The sequence below is a fragment of the Mirounga leonina genome, unplaced genomic scaffold (assembly GCF_011800145.1).
Source record: "Mirounga leonina isolate KUSES-001 unplaced genomic scaffold, KU_Mleo_1.0 Mir_168, whole genome shotgun sequence".
In the NCBI taxonomy this organism is placed as follows: Eukaryota; Metazoa; Chordata; class Mammalia; order Carnivora; family Phocidae; genus Mirounga; species Mirounga leonina.
Genome location: NW_023270426.1, coordinates 36533824 through 36554521, shown reverse-complemented (window position 1 = coordinate 36554521; position 20698 = coordinate 36533824). Strand labels below are relative to the sequence as shown.

Sequence of the window (20698 nt, the reverse complement as noted above, 5' to 3'; positions counted from 1 at the left end):
TTGTTATCACTCCCCTTCAGTGGAGCATATCTTCAAACACCTTCCTGGATAATTACCACGGCCCAGTGATTGGACAATCACCACAGAGTGCTTTTAAACACACACACACACACACACACACACACATCTCAGTGTGTTCTTTTGTGTTTGCTTTGTTTCTGCATTTTCAAAGCCCAGCGGTTCTTGAGAGACAGTAGAAGGACAAAATAAGAAGACATATGGTAGTGCTTAAATTATTCCCCAAAAGGGAAAGTTCCAATATGAAATTATTCACTCTTTACTATTCTGGGGTGGGGAGGGAGGCATTTCAACCAAGAAAATCATAGTATACCCACAATGCCCAGAGGAGAACTGAATTATATTATCAACTTCCAAATACAGTCAGCAATATTTCACCAGAAAAGCTGCTTTGCAAAAATTAAACCTCTAATGTTTACACTGGGAAATACCTCCAGGCCTTCTCTGCCTTCTTCCCCATTGCCCTGCACATGAGTGTGGGACACACACAGACACACACACACAATTGCTTTTTCTTCCCAGGATCCTCGTTGTTTTGTTGACTTCTGTTATTTCACACAGGTGATTCTGTAGTGAATACCCAAAATGTCTCCCAAAGGAAAAATTACCCAAAGTAGAATTTTGTCTTTTATTTTTCAAAATGTTCTAGGAACCTACAGACTCATCCGATATAAGCCATGGAAAATGGCAGCCAGAAGGAAATCTCTTAGATAATTATTGGAGATCTTTTTTCATCCAAAATGATAAGTATAGGAAGGGGGAAGTGGAGATTGAGCTCCAGCTTCCTGTTGTTTTTATTCGGTTTATGCAACTCCAGTCCATTCAACCTAGCCTTAGGCATGTTATATAAAGGTTTTATGGAAAGAGATAAGCTTTGAGAAATATTTTTTAACTTAAATTTTAAAAATAGGTGATGCATTCACATGGTCCAAGATGAAAACACTATAAAAATGTATATGTTGATAAAGATGGCCAATAGACACATGAAAAGATGCTCAACATCACTAATCATCAGGAAAATGCAGATCAAAACCACAATGAGATACCTTCTTATTCCTGTCAGAATGGCTAGAATCAAAAACACAAATAACAAGTGTTGGCGAGGTTGTGGAGCAAAGGGAACCCTCATGCACTGCTGGTGGGAATGTAAATTGGTGCAGCCACTGTTAAAAACAGTATGGAGGTTCCTCGAAAAATTAAAAATAGAAATACTATATGATCCAGTAATTCTACTCCTGGCTATTTACCCAAAGAAAATGAAAACATTAATTCAGGGCGCCTGGGTGGCTCAGTTGGTTGGGCGACTGCCTTTGGCTCGGGTCATGATCCTGGAGTCCTGGGATCGAGTCCTGCATCGGGCTCCCTGCTCAGCGGGGGGTCTGCCTCTCCCTCTGACTCTCTTCCCTCTCGTACTCTCTGTCTCTCATTCTCTCTCTCAAATAAATAAATAAAATCTTTAAAAAAAAAACAACATTAATTCAAGGAGATACACGCACCCCTATGTCTATAGCGGCATTATTTACAACAGCCAAGATATGGAAGCAGCACAAGCAGCCCTTCATAGATGAACGCATAAAGGAGATGTGCAATATATACAATGGAGTATTACGCAGTCATAAAAACGAGTGAGATCTTGCGTGGATGGACATAGAGGGTATTATGCTAAGTGAAATAAGACAAAGACAAATACCAAATGATTGCCCTTATACGTGGAATCTAAAACATACACACACACACACACACACACACAAGCAGACAGTGGGCACACACAGAAACAGACCCATAAGTATAGGAACAAACTAACAGTTGCTAGCAGGGATGGGCATAAGGGGTCAAAGGGAGTCGGAAGCACAGGCTTCCAGTGACAGAATGAATAAGTCATGGGATGAAAGGCACAGCAGAGGGAATGTAGGCAATGGCATTGTGATAGCATTGTATGGAGACAGATGGGCACTGGTGGTGAGCACAGCATAAGGTATAGGGAAATTGCATCACTATGCTGCACGCCTGCAACTAATGTAACACTGTGTGTCAACTACACCTCAATTTAAACATGTTGAGAGGTGTGTCCCCATGTATCCCAGGCCCTCTGCACCCCCATCTCTTGTCCTCATAGGTAACCATATTGCTAGTTTCTTACATATGTTCCCAGTGTTTATGCTGACACAAGCCAACACAAACATATCCATATTTTGCTTCTTTTCCCATTGTTTTTGAGAAGGAATTTAAGAGAGAAGGAATTGACCTTGTTTGTCCTGTGGTGAGAATCGATGAGCAGAGAAAACAATGGAATATCAAAAAGAATGGATTTGATTTCTCAGTTACTTAGATTCCCAGAATCACTTTCTCTGACTTTGGTTCTTTGGGGCTTTTAGTTCTTTAAATTTCCCAAATCCTTATGATCTGCAGAAGCAAAATTTTAGGTAATTCACATAGCTCATCTCTTTTGCCTGACAACAAATACATGTATATGCCATCCTTCAGAAGAGTGGAAAAAGCACAACAGGAAAGGTTGTGCTGGGTCCCCTTAAGAAGGGCTCCTCATAATCCAGAGGCCTGAACATGGACATCCAGTCAGGACGCTGACCCTGCCTGAGGGAAGAACATTTATTCTGAGCCTGAAGTTTTCTTTATCTTACGTGTACCCATGCATAGAGCAAACACAGACCTTATACAAACATCTTACACTTTGGACCCTTGGAAGTCTAAAATAGAATACTTTGTAGATTTTAGAAACAACCGCAGGAATGTGGATATGACCAGATAATTGACTGTGGGCATTGTGTGGGACTGTGCCAGACCCCAAAAACAATTAAATAACTTTAAACTCATATTTTGGAAATGAACAGGCAATGGCAACAACCTGTTTTTCAAATAAGTTGAAACATAATAAATGATGTAATTTGTTGTCACTGCTTGGTGTGTAATATTCTATTATATGTCAGATGAATAAAGACAAACTAAATTGTGAATGATACAGAGAATAAATTACCGAATGGGTGTGTATTATATCAAGCACTTTACATGGTCAATGTCTTCCTGAAGAGTTACAGAATAGGTGAGTTTGTGAAAATTAAATAAAATTTGGTTAAATATTTATTGATTTTATTGTTTTTTTTTAAAGTTTATTTATTCTTCAGTAATCTCTACCTGCAACATGGAGCTTGAACTCACAAACCCAAGATCAAGAGTTGCATGCTCTACTGACTAACCCAGCCAGGCGCCCCTGGTTAAATATTTAAAGAAATCCTTAGGATGACTCGTTTATTTTAATTTTTCATTTAAAGGGAAATACATGATCATTTTAAGATATTTGAGCAGTACAGAAAGTATCCAGTAAAACTTGTTTCCCTCCCACCTCATCCCAGCTTGTCAGGCTTGTTCCTCAGACACAACCAACGTACCACTCTCTTAGGTTTCTGACAGAAAGGTTTTGCATTTTGTAATATGTAAATACCTCTATTTTTAAAACACAAACGGGAGCATGTTGCAAACCCAATCCTTACTTGGCCTTGGTCTTGATCAGCACCTGCACACCAGTGTTGTTGAATATCTCCACTGGAAGGAAGGCCTGCAGGTTATTCAGCCAGTCCCCACTAGGTGAGGAGTCTTTTGTGAAGTGAATAAGCATCCTTCATGGGGTAAAAGAAAATCACATCCTAATAATCTCATCCTGTAGATGTGATTATCACGCACCAAGCGTTGTCTCGCTCTCTTTTCCTGAGATCTGGAAAATCATTTGTTGCCCTCTCAGGGATCATCATCCCGTACTGCCTGATATCCAGGGTCTGAAAGCCGTTCTTTTATACATTTTGTTGCCATTTTTTAGCTGTTTCAGGCAGTAGGATAAATCCAATCCATGTTACTCCATCTTGGCCAGAGCTGGGGTGTCATATTTTTTCAACACCAAAGCGCTTCCTAAACTTGGATGTATACAATCATCTGAACAACTCATGAAAAATAAAGATTCCTGGGCTCCCACCAAGAAATTCTGATTTGGAGAGCTGCCTGGGAATCTGTATTTTTCACCAGAACCTCAAGGAGTGTTGATGCAGCCCGGCCATGGGCCAGACTGGTTGTTTGGGAACCACTGGCTTTAAGGATTATTGTATTTATTTGTCAGCTATTCTCAAGTGATGCTACCATATGGACACTTTGTTTTTCAGATGAACAAAATAAAAATAGGTGGTGGGGTTGATTTCTTGCCAGACTTTGAACTATTGAATTTTGGGAAATACACTGCCACCTCTGAAGGGCATCTAAAGAGGCCAGGGTTCTGTTCTAAAGAGACAGCTCTGCTTAGCATGTGACGCAGCAGACCCAATGAGCTTGAAGGCCAGGTTGGGAATCTAGTTGGAAGGGGCACATTTACTTGTCTGCAAAGAGAGGGCACAAATCCCAGCAGCTTCAGCTTAGTTAAACTCATTTTGGAAAATATTTTTGGCTTGTGTGGTTTTATGCTTTTGGAGTTCCATTTTTAAGCACTGGACCCGTCCAAACCCACTGAAGCTGAGCTGAAGCATCCAAGGAAGACGCTGAGTTTCACACCGATCTCTGCTGAGTCTGTAAAAATTTCTCAGATTTGTCCAAATTGCTTTGTTGAGAAACCAAAACAAAAATCACTAATCCCAGTGGGGTTTGTAGGGTCCTGTGGTTTTCATCCAAAACTATGGCTAAAGTAGTGATTGGTCATGTGACTTACAAGTCTAAAGGTTTCATTATGAAACCCGAAAGAAACCCACAAGCTTCAGATTTAAAATATACTCCCAAGAGACTAACCCCCTCTCCCCCGCCCCCCCCGTTTTCTTAGTTTTGGCCTGGAAGCATAGACTAAGGAAACATGTCCAATCCAAACCAAATGTTGTCAGGACTCACTACATTTTAAATCCAAAGCTGAATTTTATTCCATTGGGATGACATTGTTTATTAACACTGTCTGAGGCAACTGAATTGTCTAGAAAAGTTCAGGAGAGCTGGAGGCCTTCTTTTGTTTGTATTATGGTCAGAACTGTCCAATAAACAAAATGAGTTCAACATAAATGATGAGATTTTATTTTACCATATATTCCTTCCCTTAGGATATATAAACAACAAATTGTGAAGTGAATTATATTTTCTTTTCTTTTTTTTTAAAGATTTTTAATTTATTTATTTGACAGAGAGAGACACAGCTAGAGAGGGAACACAAGCAGGGGGAGTGGGAGAGGGAGAAGCAGGCTTCCCGCAGAGCAGGGAGCCCGACGCAGGGCTTGATCCCAGGACCCTGAGATCATGACCTGAGCTGAAGGCAGATGCTTAACGACTGAGCCCCCAGGCGCCCCTTTTCTTTAAGATAAAATTTTACTCATTAAGTGTCAGATCCCTTTACAACAATGACTCAAATTCTAAGATATACAAGAATAACCTGGAGAATTTGTGACATCTGCATATTCTTATTATCTACAACTGTGTAACAAGTTCTCACAAAACGTAGAGGTTTAAAGCAACAACCAACTTATTCCACTTCATAATTTCGTGGGTTAGGAATTCTGGCAAGGATCAGCTGGGTGACTCTTCTGCTCCAGGTGATCACCTGGGGTCATCCACTGGTTTTCAGCTGGTGTCTGGTCTCATCCGGAGGGTCCAAGACAGCTTCACCCACACACCTAGCAAATTGGAGGGGATGAATGGAGAGCTGGCTCAGCTGGACTCTTCTTCCTCCTCATGCAGTCTTAGGGTCCCTCCATATACTCCAGGCCTCCCAGAGACCAAGGCTGGGCCTAGAACTGGCATAGCCTCCCCTCATTGTTCAGAGTAGCCATGGGCCAAGTTCAAGGAGAGGAGAAATAGACCCCACCTCTTGATGGCAGAAATGTCCATCTGTGGCCATCTTCTATCCGTTACAAGGCAACCGCCACAGTTACACTCTCAGAAATTCTGATTTAGTCTGTGTGTGGTGGGGTCGGTCCAAGCATGTGCATTTTAGAAAACACCCAATGAAGGGCGCCTGGGTGGCTCAGTTGGTTGGGCGACTGCCTTCGGCTCAGGTCATGATCCTGGAGTCCCGGGATCGAGTCCCGCATCGGGCTCCCTGCTCGGCAGGGAGTCTGCTTCTCCCTCTGACCCTCCTCCCTCTCATGCTCTCTGTCTCTCATTCTCTCTCTCTCAAATAAATAAATAAAATCTTTAAAAAAAAAAAAAAAGAAAAAAGAAAAAAAAAAAAGAAAACACCCAATGAAATTCTGGTGCAAAGGATCCTCCCAGCACTCTTTGAAAAACACCACTTTATATGATGTGATGGAATGTGTGCTTATAATCAATCTGTCCATCAAACAGTCAACAAACATTGATGGTGTGATATGTGCCCAGAATTATGGTAGGTGCTGTGGAGAGTGGAAAAGGTACATCAAGAAGGGATCTCAGCCCTAGAGGTGCTGAAATACATTCCACAGGAGCCAGGGTGCAGGAAGTGGAGCCTGAAAGCCAGGATCCCCCTGTGGGAGAGGGCCAGCTGCTGGGGGTGGGGAGGCCAGCACAAAGTAGTCTCCTATAGCCAAGGTGACTGAGGCAAGCACCTGGAGCTTAAGCCGTAGAAGTTGTGTTGGAATGACTAGGTGGCCAGAATGAATTATGGGGGAAAGGGGAGCTGGACTGTTCATAGTTTCTGGTCAGATATGGGGCTGGGGCTGAGCAAAAGAGCTGGAGGCATGATGGCTCCCAAACACGTTTTTCTTTTTCTTTTAAGATTTTACTTATTCATCTGAGAGAGCACAAGCAGGGGGAGAGGGAGAAGTAGACTTCCCGATGAACTGGGAACTCCATGTGGGGCTCAATCTCAGGACCCTGGGATCATGACCTGAGCCGAAGGCAGATGCCTTAACCGACTGAGCCACCCAGGCACCCCTCCCAAACGTATCTTTCTTTCTTCCTTAAAAATTTATTTATTTATTTTATTTATTTATTTTTAGAGAGAGAGGGAGTGTGTGTGAGAGCAGTGGTGGGGAAGCAGATGGAGAGGGAGAGAATCCTCAAGCAGACAGACACCCTGCTGAGTGTGGAGCCTGATGTGGGGCTCGATCCCAGGACCCTGAGATCATGACCTGAGCCAAAGTCAAGGGTCAGATGCTTAACCGACTGAGCCACCCAGGCGCTCCCCAAACACATTTTTCAAAGTGTGATCTTTTCTCCCAGGATTCTGACAGGATCAATTTCCCTGATCTTTTATTCCTCCCCGCTCCTGAGTTTCTTTCTGGTCCTATATGCCTGTGTTGTTCCTATCCTAGCAAGTCACGCAGCTTAGCTCCAGGATGGGACAGCCAGTCCTTCCAGTAACAACATGGATTTTCTTTGCAGGCTTCTGACTCATCCTGCATATGGCTTCAGCAGCCAAATAGTCTCTGGACCCTAAATCCAAAGCAGGCTCTGTGGGTCTGTGTGTATGTGTGCACATGTACACACACTCACATGGCATGTATGCATGTGTGTGTGTGTGTATGTGGTGTGATGGGGTGACTACTGGGGGAGGCACAGGTTGGGGAATCTTGGGAGATGTGTCAAGGTATGAAGGATGTTAGTTGGAATTTGAGCACATTGCTGCAAACAATACTGAGAAAGATCATCTGTAATCTAGAGAGATACACGTGATTAAGAGATTAGAGTGGAATGAACTCTGTGGTCATGGACCAGAAGAATGGGGTAGACGTATGCCTGGAACAGAGGGGTCTATGAGGCCATCTGTAAACAGGGGTATGTATAGAGTGCACCAGTGGGTCAAGCCGGCTGTTCAACGATGTCTTATTGGGCTGGACAGAAATACTTTACTCGGTGGAAAACAATCCCTTCTTGTCTGGATCTGAGGCTACTGTGAGTGCTAAGCCTTTAAGTTTTGAAGCCCAGAGTCAGCACGGAAAGCCAGGACCAGCAGCATCCAGGGATGGCGTCAGCAGCCAGGCAGGGGCCTGGGCACAAATGGAAGCTCGGGGCTAAGCTGTGAGCCAAGAATCAGCCAGGCAAGGAGCCAGAACACAGGCGGCCAGCAGGCTGGGCAGAGGATGCTCACAGATAGGCAGGGATCAGGAAGATTCAAAACTCTCAGGAGCAGGGCTGAGAACACAGGCCACGATCACGGCCCTTCTGCAGATGGTCTCATTCCCAGCAAGAGCAATCGCAGATCAGTCCAATGCTTTTGGGTCCCTCCTAGGGACAGGATGGGAAGGCAGTACTTATCTCTGTGCCCATTGGGTGAAGGCACCCCTCTGGGCAGCCGAAGCCCAGGCTGGATGCCCCTGATAAGAAGAAAGAGCTCCCTCCTCCAGGCAGGTACAGGATGCAAACCCTCCCTCCAGGTTTAGTGAGCAAAATGTAGTCTGGATTCAGCTCCCCTTGCCTCTCAGCAAAACCTTTGTGCAAAGCACAAAGCACATCACTGCATGAGGTGATCCCAGCGTGGAGGCAGGAATGAGAGACAATTGTTCTGAATGCTGGAATACACTGACCAGATCTTGGCACTATTGACCAGAAGTCAGGAAAATTTCTCTGAATGCTCTGTACCTCCTCAGACACAGGGGTGGTAAATTAGTCATCGCCAGAGGGATACAAAACATTAACACCGGGCTAATTGGGGAAACCAGGCCCAGGGCATTATGCTGCCAGCCAGCCCATCCACTAAGGGGCTGGCTGGTGCAGGGGATGGCTGAGAAAAGCTACTAAAAGGCCTTGCTGCCAAAAGTACTGTTCCAGTTGAATGGTAAGCCATGTTCCCCGCCCTGGCAACTGAAGGACAAAAGCTTCTGCTGTGCTCTTTTTAAGATCAAGAAAACATCACCTTGTTGTGGAGTTATTGCCGAAGACTTTAGGACAGACACTTGCATCAAAAAGCAAGTGTCCTATACACTTTGCTGCTCTGGAGTACCAGTGCCCCTGACCAGTACGCTCTGGTTTTGCTAGCCAAAGAAAGCCCTAAATGCCTCTATTTCTTGGTTTGTCATCTTCCCCATTTCCTTATCTGTAGCTACCATCTTTCCCAGTGAGTGTGTTGATTCTGGCAAAGAGGCTCTTGACCTGATTTCTGTTTCTGCTGGGTCTGACCAGTTAGGTCTTTCTTAGACTCATCTTTTGTTCGGTATTTCTTGAATACTTGAGATGTGCCAGGTGCCATGCTGGGGGAATGCATGGATAATGACGACATGGCCGCTCCCCTCAAGGAGTCTGCAGCGGGGCAAGAGGGAAGAGGTGTCAACCAGCGCTACGGTCTCTGACCTACAACCCAGGTGGACACGACTTTCCAGCTTTATGATGGTCCGAAAGCTATACACATTTAGTAGAAACTGTACTTTGAATTTTTAATTTTGATCTTTTCCTGGGCCAGCCATATGTACTACGATACTCTCTCCTAATGCTGCGCAGCTGCCTCGAGCAGCCAGTCCCAGTCAACCACGCGATCACAAGGGTGACCAATGATACACTGATAATCATTCTGTTTTTCACTCGCAGCACAGTGTTTCATCCACTGCCTGAGACATTCAACACTTTATTACAAAATAGGCTTTGCGTTAGATGATTTTTGCCGAACTAATGCCTAATGGAAGTGTTCTAAGTATGTTTAAAGTAGGTTAAGCTGTGATGTTTGGTTGCTTAGGTGTATTCAATGCATTTTCGACTTAGGATATTTTCAGCTTATGAGGGGGTTATCAGGATGTAACCCCACTGCAAGTCCAGGGAGATCTGCAGTGGACAATGGCTGCCTATCTGAGGTCCATTCTCTCCTTCCTCTTCCTGTCAGAAGCCTAACACTGTTCACAAATCCTCTCTTAAGTGCACGCGCACATACGCGCGTGCGCTCGTGCATACTGAGCCTAGTTTAGGGGTGAGGTCCAGGGAATGTGAAGCCAGGGGCAAAATGAGTCAGAAGCTGAGTTTAAGGAGAAGGAAAAAGGGCTCACACTGAAAGTCCACGTTGTTGCCTGAAGGACTGGCTATTCTGTCCTAGAGCTGAGCTGCGTTAGCTGCCAGGACAGGGGCAACACAGGCCAATAGGACTGGAAAGAAAGCCCGTGTGTAGTTGTGGTTCATTTACTTTCACTGTTCTAAAATATTATATCATATGATTTTAATACAATTTATTTACACAGTCGATGGACATTGGGTTGTTTCTAACCTCTTAATTCTTGGAGGGGAGTTGTTTGATTTTTGTTATTGTAAACAGTGCTGTTATAAACATTCCTATACAGGTCTTCTGGTACCCAAGTGAATGTTTACATTTAGAGGCCAATACCTAAATGTTTTCCCCATGAGGGCACCAAGTGGTATTTCCACCAGCAGTGTGTATTGCATTTGCTCCATATCCCCACTCACATTTTGTATTATGACACTTTTTAATAAAAACAAAAATCCTGTGATTTCCAATGCAAATTTGAATTTTTCTGATTACTAAAGAGATTAAGTATATTATCATGAATATTGGTCATTTGTGTTTCTGCTGTGAAAGCTTGTTCAAGGCTTTGTTCATTTTCATTTTGGGATATTTGTATTTTTCTAACTGATTTCTAGGAGTTCTTTATATATTCTGAATAATAATCATTTGCTTTACAGTGTCTCTTAATAAACAAATGTTCTTCATTTTTATGTACACAAAAATATTTCAATATTTTCTTCATGGCTAGCAAATTTTTGGTCATTTCTAGCAGGTTCTCTACATTGAAGTCATAAAGATAATGATCTATTTTCTGCTAAAAATGTTGAAGTTTTGTCCTACACATTTATGTGTAATTTATCTGGGATTAATTTTGTGTATGGTGTGAGGTAGGGATCCAATTACATTTTTTTTTTTTTGTTATGGATAACTGACTGTTCCAGGACAATTTATTGAATTATCCTTCCTTCCTCCAGTGATTGCAGAGCTGCCTCTGTCATATATTAAGTTGCCATAATGCATAGGTCTGCTTCAGGGTTTTCTATTTTGTTCTATTACCAATTTGTTTAGTCCTCAATCAATACCACCTTGTCTGAATTACCACAACTTGATGAAAAAGTGCTGATATCTGGAAGAGCAGATTCCCCACCTTAATCTTCAAGAGTGCTTAGCAATTCTTAGGCTGTGCTCATTAATATATGTTTAGAATTGTCAAGTTCTTTGAAAAACTCCATTGGGATTTTTATTGGAATTGCACTGAATTCATCAATTTGAGGAGAACTGACATCTTTATAATGTTGAGCTTTCCTATTTAATAAAACCATGTATCTCCATTTATTTAGGTCTTTTTTAATGTTTTCATTTCATTCAAAATTCAACTGCTTTATGCTGGACACTACTCCAAAGGGCAAAAATCCCTGCCCTCGTGAAACATATATTCTGGTTGGGAGAAGATAATAAACAAAATAAATAAGTAAAAGAATAAATAAAAGTAAAATAAATAAGTAATAAATATGTAAAAGTTCAGAAGATAGTGGGGAAACCAGCTATATGGCTTTCTAGGGGAAGAGCATCTCAAGCAAAGGGACAGCAAGTTTAGGCTGGTTTAGTCTGTTCAAAGAACTCTGAGGAGCCCACAATGGTTGGAGTGGAGAAAATAAAGGCAGGAATTATAAATGAGGTCAGAAAGGTGATAGAGACCTATCACGTAGATCAGGGTGAGGCTGGGCTGATAGCAGAGGAGGGACATGATCTGACTGTGTGTAACAAGACTGCCTTGGCTGCTGTGTTGGAACTGATGAAGCAGGGAGAAAGCAGGAAGGCCATCCGTGAGGCTCCTACAATAATCCAGATGAAATATAATGGTGCCTTGGATCAGAGTAGTGGCAATGGGGTGGTGGAAGAGGCCAGCGAAAGGTAGTACCAAGAGAACTTGCTGACAGAGCAGACAGGAGGTGGGAGAGGAGGCCAGGACTGATTAGCCTAAGAGATATGTCTGAGCATCAGACATATTTACCAAGATGGGGAAGAGTGGTGGATGAATAGGTTGGAGGGAGAATGTCAGGAGCTCAATACTGGACATGATAACTTTGAGATTTCTGTTAGATGGCTCAGAGGAGGTGCTCTGTTGCCTGCTACATATGGAAGACTGGAGTTCAGAAGGAAGACTCCAAATAAAGTTATAAATTTGGAAGTCATCTGCACCAAAACAGTCAGAGTCCCAACAGAAAACAATGGCATACTCAAATTAGGAATATTTCAGGAGGGTTTATTTACAAAGGGATTATTAGAGGTGAGCATGCAAAGAAATACAAGGAATCGCTGAACATCCTGAGGGTTCCAAATTCTAAAAGAATAGGAGAGGTAGGTGTTATGGGAACTTGGAAACAGAAAGTTAGGTGGAGAAGGGGGCCTTGAGAGGAGTCATCTTGGTTAAGAGTCCCCACAAAGAAGGGGTTGAGGAAATAAATATCCCAACATCAGTCTTCTCTCTTCCCTGACTATGCTGCCACAGCTTGTTGTTGGTCACAACCAACTAGAAGTGAGAAGGCACAGAGGCCTGTCAATAAAGTACAGACAAGTCAACCACCTGAGGCAGAGACCAGGTTGGAGAAAGATGGAGAAGAGATCTGGAGGGAAAGAGCAGATACCTGAAACAAGCAGATAAGATGGTATTTGAAGACAAGAGATTGAATGAGATGACTAGGTAATGCATATAGACAGAAAAGAGAAGAGGTCCAAGAAGCTGAATAGATGAGGAATCTGCAAAGAGTACTGAGTGACTAGAAAGCAACTTTAGGGAATTAGGAGGTCTTGGAAGTCAGATGAAGAAACCATTTCAAGGACAGCTCTCATGGGTCTAGTGCTGCTGACAGGTCTAGTAAGATGAGGCCTGAGAACTGACCACTGGATGTGGCAAAGCAGAGCCCGCTGGTGGCACTGACAAAGAACAGTGGGAATGGGTAGGGGCCTCACCAAAGCAGGTCTATCTTAAGAGTGAATGATGAGAGAAAAGAATTGAGAATAGATAACTCTTTCAAGGAATTTTGCTATAAATTATAAAATTATATATAAAGGGTTTGAGGTAAATGGGTGGTCACTAGAAGGGAATGTGGATCAAGACAGGTTTTGTTTTTGTATTTAAGATAAAAGGAAATAGTAGTGTATCTGTTTACTAACAGGAATGATTCTGTATTAAGGAGAAATAGTGGATGACACAACAGAGAGGTCAATGACTAGAGCAATGCACTGGAATAGATAAGACGGGGTGGGACCTGGGGCATAAAGAGGGGGCTTAGGTTTAGTTAATAGCTTGGGGAGTTCATCTATAGGAACAGGAGGGATGTGGTGTGGTGCAGAAGCTAGCAGGTGTGTGCATGAAGTTGGTGGTTTGTGGATGTTCTCTTTTGATTGCTTCAATTTTCTCAGTGTAAGAGAAAGCAGGGTCATCGGCTGACAGAATCTGGGAAAAGCCGGCACTTTGTGCAGAAAGGAAAAAATATCAAGTAATCAACTAACTTAGTAGTCATCAAATTTTTTTCTTTGCATACCTCCTAAAATAATTTTGAAAGATGGTATCTCCTCATACATTTTAAAATGACATCTAAAATGTTTCACCATAAATTTATCATTGCATAAGATATAAATTCACTTATAACTAGTTGGGAAGAGGAGTTTTATTAAAGCAAAGTTATAAAATTTTTGAAACTCCTTTGTTATTTATCAAAATCACAAAGATTATGATTGAAAATTATTTTTATAAATATTTTATATCTATTATCAAAAATTATTTTTCAGTTCAGTTTAAGTAAAAGCAAAGAGTTCTTATATGAATCTTATGTGTATATTCCTAACTGAAGGAATAAACTATTGGAACTATACCAAATTAAAAAGCTTTTGCACAGTGAAGGAAACCACCAACAAAAAGAAAAGGCAACATACTGAATGGGAAAAGATATGTGCAAATGATATACCCAATAAAGGGTTGATATCCAAAATATATTAAGATCTACAATCCAATTAAAAAAATGGTCAGAGGACCTGAATAGACATTTTCCCAAAGAAGACATACAAATGGCCAACAGACACATAAAGAGATGCCCAACATCACTAATCATCAGGGAAATGCAAATCAAAAGCACAAAGAGATATCACCTCACACCAGTCAGAATGGCTAAAATCAAAAAAGAAGAAATAACAAGGGTTGGCGAGGATGTGGAGAAAGGGGGAACCCTTGTGCACTGTTGGTGGGAATGCAAATTGGTGTAGCCACTATGGAAAAAAGTATGGAAGTTCCTCAAAAAATTAAAAATATAAATACCATATAACCCAGTAATTCCACTTCTGAGTATTTCTCTGAAGAAAACAAAAACACTAATATGCATGAAGAGACATATATCTCTATGCTTATTACAGCATTATTTAAAATAGCCAATATATGGAAACAACCAAGTGTCCATCAATAGATATACACAATGGAATATTACTCACACATCAAAAAGAATGAGATCTTGTCATTTGCGACAACATGGATGGACCTAGAGGGTATTGAGGTAAGCGAAATAAATCAGACAGAGAAAGACAAGGAGCATATGATTTTACTTATATGTGGAAATCTAAAACAACAACAACAATAAACAAACAAAGGAACAAAAACATTCTTAAATACACAGAACAAACTGGTGGTTGCGAAGGGGAAAGTGGGTGGGGGGATGGGCAAAATAAATAAAGGGGATTAAGAGGTACAAACTTCCAATTATAAAATAAATAAGTCACAGAGATGAAAAGTACAGCATAGGGGATATAGTCAATAATATTGTAATAATGTGTGGTGACAAATGGTGGCTACACTTACTGTGGTGAGCACTGGGTAATGCACAAAATTGTTGAATCAATATGTTGTACACCTGAAACTAATATAACATGGTATATTAATTATATTTCAAGAAATGATTATCTGTATAAATATTTTATATCGATCATTAAAAATTATTTTTAATGATCTATCTGCTGACAACTCAATTAGTTCTTTTTCAGCTTAATTAAAAGTAAAGAGTTGGGGGCGCCTGGGTGGCTCAGTTGGTTAAGCGACTGCCTTCGGCTCAGGTCATGATCCTAGAGTCCCAGGATCGAGTCCCGCATCGGGCTCCCTGCTCGGCAGGGAGTCTGCTTCTCCCTCTCCCGCTCCCCCCTCTTGTGCTCTCTCTCTCTCTCAAATAAATAAATTAAAAAAAAAAAAAGTAAAGAGTTGGAATATAATTGAGCTGTAGTAATAAATATTTCCCAACAATGACTCATTCATTTTCTCAACATGTACAACAATATTTCAAATTATTTCTTTATCTAGTTTCTTACACACCAGGGCCATGCTCCATAATAAGATTCATAATAGATGAGATGCATGATTGAAAATATTTTTTTCATAAAGAAGAGAAGAGCAAACGTGAAAGAGGACCCCTGGATCTCAGACATTCTTAGGCACATTAGTTTTGGGAAAGAGTATATCTACAAAGTGACTGCCTCAACCACGAATCTCGTAAGAAGCCTTCATATGTTCTTTTTTTATTTTTATTTTTATTTATTTATTTTTTTAAAGATTTTATTTATTTATTTGAGAGAGAGAGAATGAGAGACAGATAGCAAGAGAGAGAAGAGGGTCAGAGGGAGAAACAGACCCCCTGCTGAGCAGGGAGCCCGATGTGGGACTCGATCCCGGGACTCCAGGATCATGACCTGAGCAGAAGGCAGTCGCTTAACCAACTGAGCCATCCAGGCGCCCCATATGTTCTTTTTTTAAAGTTAATTTTTAAAAAAGATTTATTTATGTATTCTAGGAAGAGAGAGAGAGGCAGGAGGGGCAGAGGGAGAGGGGGGAGAGTTCTAAACAGATGCATCGGTGAGTGCAGAGCCAGACGTGGGGCTTGATCTCATGACCCTGAGATCATGACCTGAGCCAAAACTAAGAGTTGGATGCTTAACCAACTGCACCACCCAGGTGTCCCGGATATGTTCCCTTTTAAAAATTGTGGTAAAATATATGTAATATAAAATTTACCATTTTAACCATTTTTAAGTATACAATCAATGGCATTAAATAGATTTACATGGTGGTACAATCAACTCTATTACTCATCTCCAGAACTTTTTTCACCTTCCTAAACTGTAACTTTGTACCTGTTAAACAACTCCCCATTCCTCCCTCCCTCCAGCCCCTGGTGACCACCATTTTACTTTCTGTCTCTATGAATGTGACTATTCTAGCTACCTCATATAAATGAAATTATACAGTACTTGCCTTTTATGTCACTCAGCATAATGTTATCAAGGTTTATCCATGCTTAGCCTGTGTTAGAATTTCACTTGTTCTTAAAGCAAAATCACATTCCATTATACGTAAATACCACATTCGTTTATCCATTCATCTGTCAAAGGACATTTAGGTTGTTTCCACTTTTTGGCAATTGTGAATCATGCTGCTCTGAACACGGATATACAAATTTCTGTTTGAGTACCTGCTTTTAATTCTTTTGAGTGTCTACCTAGGAGTGGAATGGCTGGATTCTATGATTCTATGTTCATGCACCCATTTTGAAAACACTGGTATAGGAGAATGGGAATAGAAATGGACCAAAAAAAAACACAGCATAATTTCAGGGAAGCAGTAGGGCCCAGTTAAAATGAGCAATCCTAAATTTGAAGTGAAACCAGCGGGCATGTTTGTGTTATTTTACTCTAGTCACATTCAGTTGCACAGGTGCGGGGCTAGGGTGGGGGGAGTGTTGGCTATGACTATGATTTTGGCTAAGCAGGCCAGCATGCAATGAAAATGCAAGGCAGTTGAAGATCTGCACATAATTCTTAGTGATTATAGTTATTGGCCATGAAATATATGCTGGGTAAGGACTTCAAGCAAATTTTATAATCTTTTCCATACCAACCTGGGGAGTCCTTTGTTAGGCTAATTTCTAGGTTCTTTATAAAAGAAAATCTTTTAAAAGATGTTTCCCAACTGTTTGTTGTTTGAGTATACAAATAAAATGTTGGTTTTAATATATTAATCATAGAATCAAACTAGCCTGAAAAACTCTCTTATTATGTACGTAGGTTCCTTGGGGTTCTCTCCAAAGTGGTCATACCCTCCATAAATATTATCAATCATGTTTCCTGCTTTTCAACCATTATGCTTTTCTTTCTTTTCATATCTTGCTGTGTTGACTAGTAACTGCAGTATAATGTTAAATACAGAAGTGGTAATAGATGAGTACTATTATCTTTGGACTGATTTTAAATGGAATGCTTCTAACATTTCATTAATAAAAATGTTTACTCTAGATTTTCGGTCAAAACCTTTATCAAATAAAGGAATTTCCTAAGAGTTGGCTATGAGTTTTTAATCATGATTAAATGTCGAAGTTTTTCAAATACCTTTTCTTCATCTGCTGAGATGATCCCATGGTTTTTCGCTAATAATCAGTTAATAGGTTATACTTATGTATTTCTTTATATTAAATGACTAGACCATTCCTTGGATTCCTAACTTGGTGATAATGTAATATATTTTTTATGTGATTACAGTCTTTGAATATTCATGACCTAAGGAGCTAGAGCTTATTACACCCATTTTACAGACAATAAACGAGACTTAGAGAAATATGTAATATGCATAAGACTCATACTCAGGAGGTGGCAGAACAGTAATTCAAACCCAGGTCTCGAGAATTTGTGCTGAATTAATATTGAATAGAAGCTTCAGGACCTTATAGACTCTTTAAACATTCCTTAGCTGGGAAAAAAAAAAATGCTTTCCCATCAAATTAGTTCACCTTAGGTATTGGTCACGAAATGATGTTAAACGTAATTAGAGGAAAAGATGTGTATAAAAGTGGGCCTAAAAGATAATCCTAGTAGTTCTTCATTATTAAAGTTCTTTAAATACTTTATCACATTGGAATTTATTTAAAAAGGACCAACAGGGGACAGAAAATAATGAAATCAAGATAAAATTTCTTAACATGTAGAGTCTCTCTTGGTCAATGTTTCTACTAGTATTGCATACTCAGGACCAAAGAGAAATTGAAACCATCAACATTCAAGTCTTTGTTAGAGCTTCCTCGTTTCTTTAGTGAAAAAAAAGTGGTATTTCCTGGGCAGAAATGTTATGAGGAGATGGGGAACGAGCCTCTCCAATTAGAAAAGGAGGAGTAGCATGTGAAGGCCTATGTGAGAGCAGTGACAGGCAGAAAAACTAGGTCACAAAGGCTCTGAAAGTGGATCCCCCATCCTGCAAGACCCTAGCATGGGCCTCTAGGGCATAAACAAAGGCAGGAGACTCTCTACATAAAACTTTTGCCAAAATAGAATGAAGGAGTCAACAGTTGTCGCCAAAATAATATTTCATTGCTTGTTGAAAAACAGGCAGGAAAAACTACACTGTCACCTCTTCTGGGAAAAGCAAAAATAAAGTTGTATTTCAACCTTAATTTTCCACCTTGTGGGCAAAAATAACAGGAAAATTACTTCTGGGCAATACTGCACATATTATAGAATAATGAGCCATCTTAGGCAGTTGAGCAAGAAGCAAAGCAACCAGGGTGCTGCTCTCTAGAAAAGAATAACACAGTAAGTTTCTTTAAAGGAAACCTTAAAGAAATGCTATATGAGAAAGGAGACACAATAAGATACACCAAGGGCCATCTAAGAATGCCACATTTATCTATATTAAAGAGACAGTGTGACACTTGGAAATAAACCGGAACTTCAGCATTTGGGATGCTGATCTGATTCACGTGTGGCTCCTTCACCACTTCATGGCCATCTCAACTTGATGTCATTTCACATCGGTTTCCTTCCTCCCTCCCTTTCTCCTTCTTTTTATGTTTTGGGTATTGATGCACTGAACAAAACAACAAATTCTTCTGTAAAGCCAGCTATTAAGATGGTCCCAAGCACTACCAGCTTGCAAGACTGGCTTCTAATTGCACAGATATGGTCCCTCTATGTCTCTATGTTGGAAGAATTCTAAGACGGCCCCCAAGGTTCCTGTCCCTCGGTGTATATGTCCTGTATAATCCCCCTTACCACTTGAGTGTGAGAGGAACCTGTAAATATAATGGCATTTATACATCACATTATGTTATAATTACATTATGTTATATGGCAGAGGTATTTGTAGATGTAATTGAGACCCCTAATTAGTTGACTTTGAGTTAATCAAAAGAGAGATTAACCTAGGTGGGCCTGACCTAATCAGCAGAGCCCTCGAAAGAGATCAACAAAGTCAGAGAGCTTTCTCCTGCTGACCCTGAAGAAGCATCTCCTGCTGACCCTGAAGAAGCAAACAACTGTGCTGTGAACTGCGTCTAGAAGACGCTGTGTGGCAAAGAACCTGAGTGTGACTGCTAGGAACTGAGAGTTGTCCCTGACCAATAGCTAGCAAGAAGCTAGGGACTTTACTCCAATAACCACAAGGGACTGAATTCACCCAACAACCAGTGAGACCGTAAGAGGAACCTAAGCCTCAGATGACATGGAGCCCCTGCGGACACCTTGATTTCAGCCTGATGAGACCCTGAGCATAACACCCAGCTAACCCATATCCAGACTCCTGATCCATGGAAAGTACCAGATAAAAATACAGATTGTTTTAAGCCAATAAGTTTACAGTAATTTTTCATGCAGCAATAGAAAACTAATAAATGTACCCTCGAACCTTAAAGTTTGATGACAGTATCTTTAATCTGGGGTTTTGAGGTATGGTAAGTATTTATTACGTAATGTGAGAAGAAAAGCTAATGAGCTCCTTCATAATCTGGAAAAAGGTAGCTCTATTGTTTTGTTTTTAAAAGATTTATTTACTTATTTTGGTGGCGGGGGGGAATGGGGCAGAGGGAGAGGTAGGGAAAGAATCTTAAGCAGACTCCCTGCTAAGCACAGACCCTGACTCAGGGCTCAATCTCACGACCCTGAGATCATGACCTGAACTGAAATCAAGAATCGGTCACTTAACTGACTGAGCCACCCAGGCAGCCTGCTCTATTGTTTTAACTGAGGGGATGTGATAGTCATTCATGCTGGTCACCAAGTGCTTCCAGCTCTCCCTTACTCCAGACCTATAATAGCTCTGTACTGTCTGTTCTCTCTGGTACAATCCTTGTTGGATGGAATATGAGCATCATGTTGGTCAGTGTGTATCACTTCTGGGCCAGAACACTTGACCTATGCAGGACTCCCCAGAGCTCTCTTTTCCACTGCCCCAGGGCACAGCAATGCTCCTGATAGCCTGGGTCCTAAAGTGAGGTTATGTGGGGCAGAGCCTATCCCGCTGACCAATACGCTCACCTCTAGAATGAAAAATAAATGTTATTTTAAGACACCTCAACTTCACAATTGTGCGTTACTGCAGTGTAATGTAGCCTGTGCTAACTAAATGTGGGAGTTACTGAACTACACACCCAAAAGGAACAGCCCTCCAGAGACCCAGACATGAGAAGGTCAGAGATAGAAGGACACACAGTATCTTAAAATGTGTTCATATACCTAAATTATTTCCATTGGTCAATGTGAAACAAACAAACAAAAAAACCCAAACCAAAACGAACAGCTTCAGTTATGTTAACCTTAAAGATAAAACGCAGTTATTTTGCCAGCAAAAATGGGTTTATTTGGGAAGAGCCAAGAATTGTCATTTGGGACATGCAAGCCATGTCAAAACCACAGGCAACTCAAGAGAACAAAGGAGAGGAACACTCTTACAGAGGAAAGGGAGGAGCTGGGAGGGGGTCTTATAAACAA

At 41.0% G+C, this 20698-nt stretch overlaps 1 long non-coding RNA gene across 2 annotated transcripts in view; it reads right to left on the bottom strand.

Annotated features, from left to right (window-relative positions):
* Window positions 1-4054: 4054 nt before the first annotated feature.
* Window positions 4055-20698, bottom strand: part of LOC118016821 — a 65304-nt gene continuing 48660 nt past the window's right edge. For both annotated transcript variants that reach the window (XR_004680921.1, XR_004680923.1), the window contains exon 3: window positions 4055-5663. This is a non-coding gene — a long non-coding RNA (uncharacterized LOC118016821). The remainder of the gene's footprint in view (window positions 5664-20698) is intronic.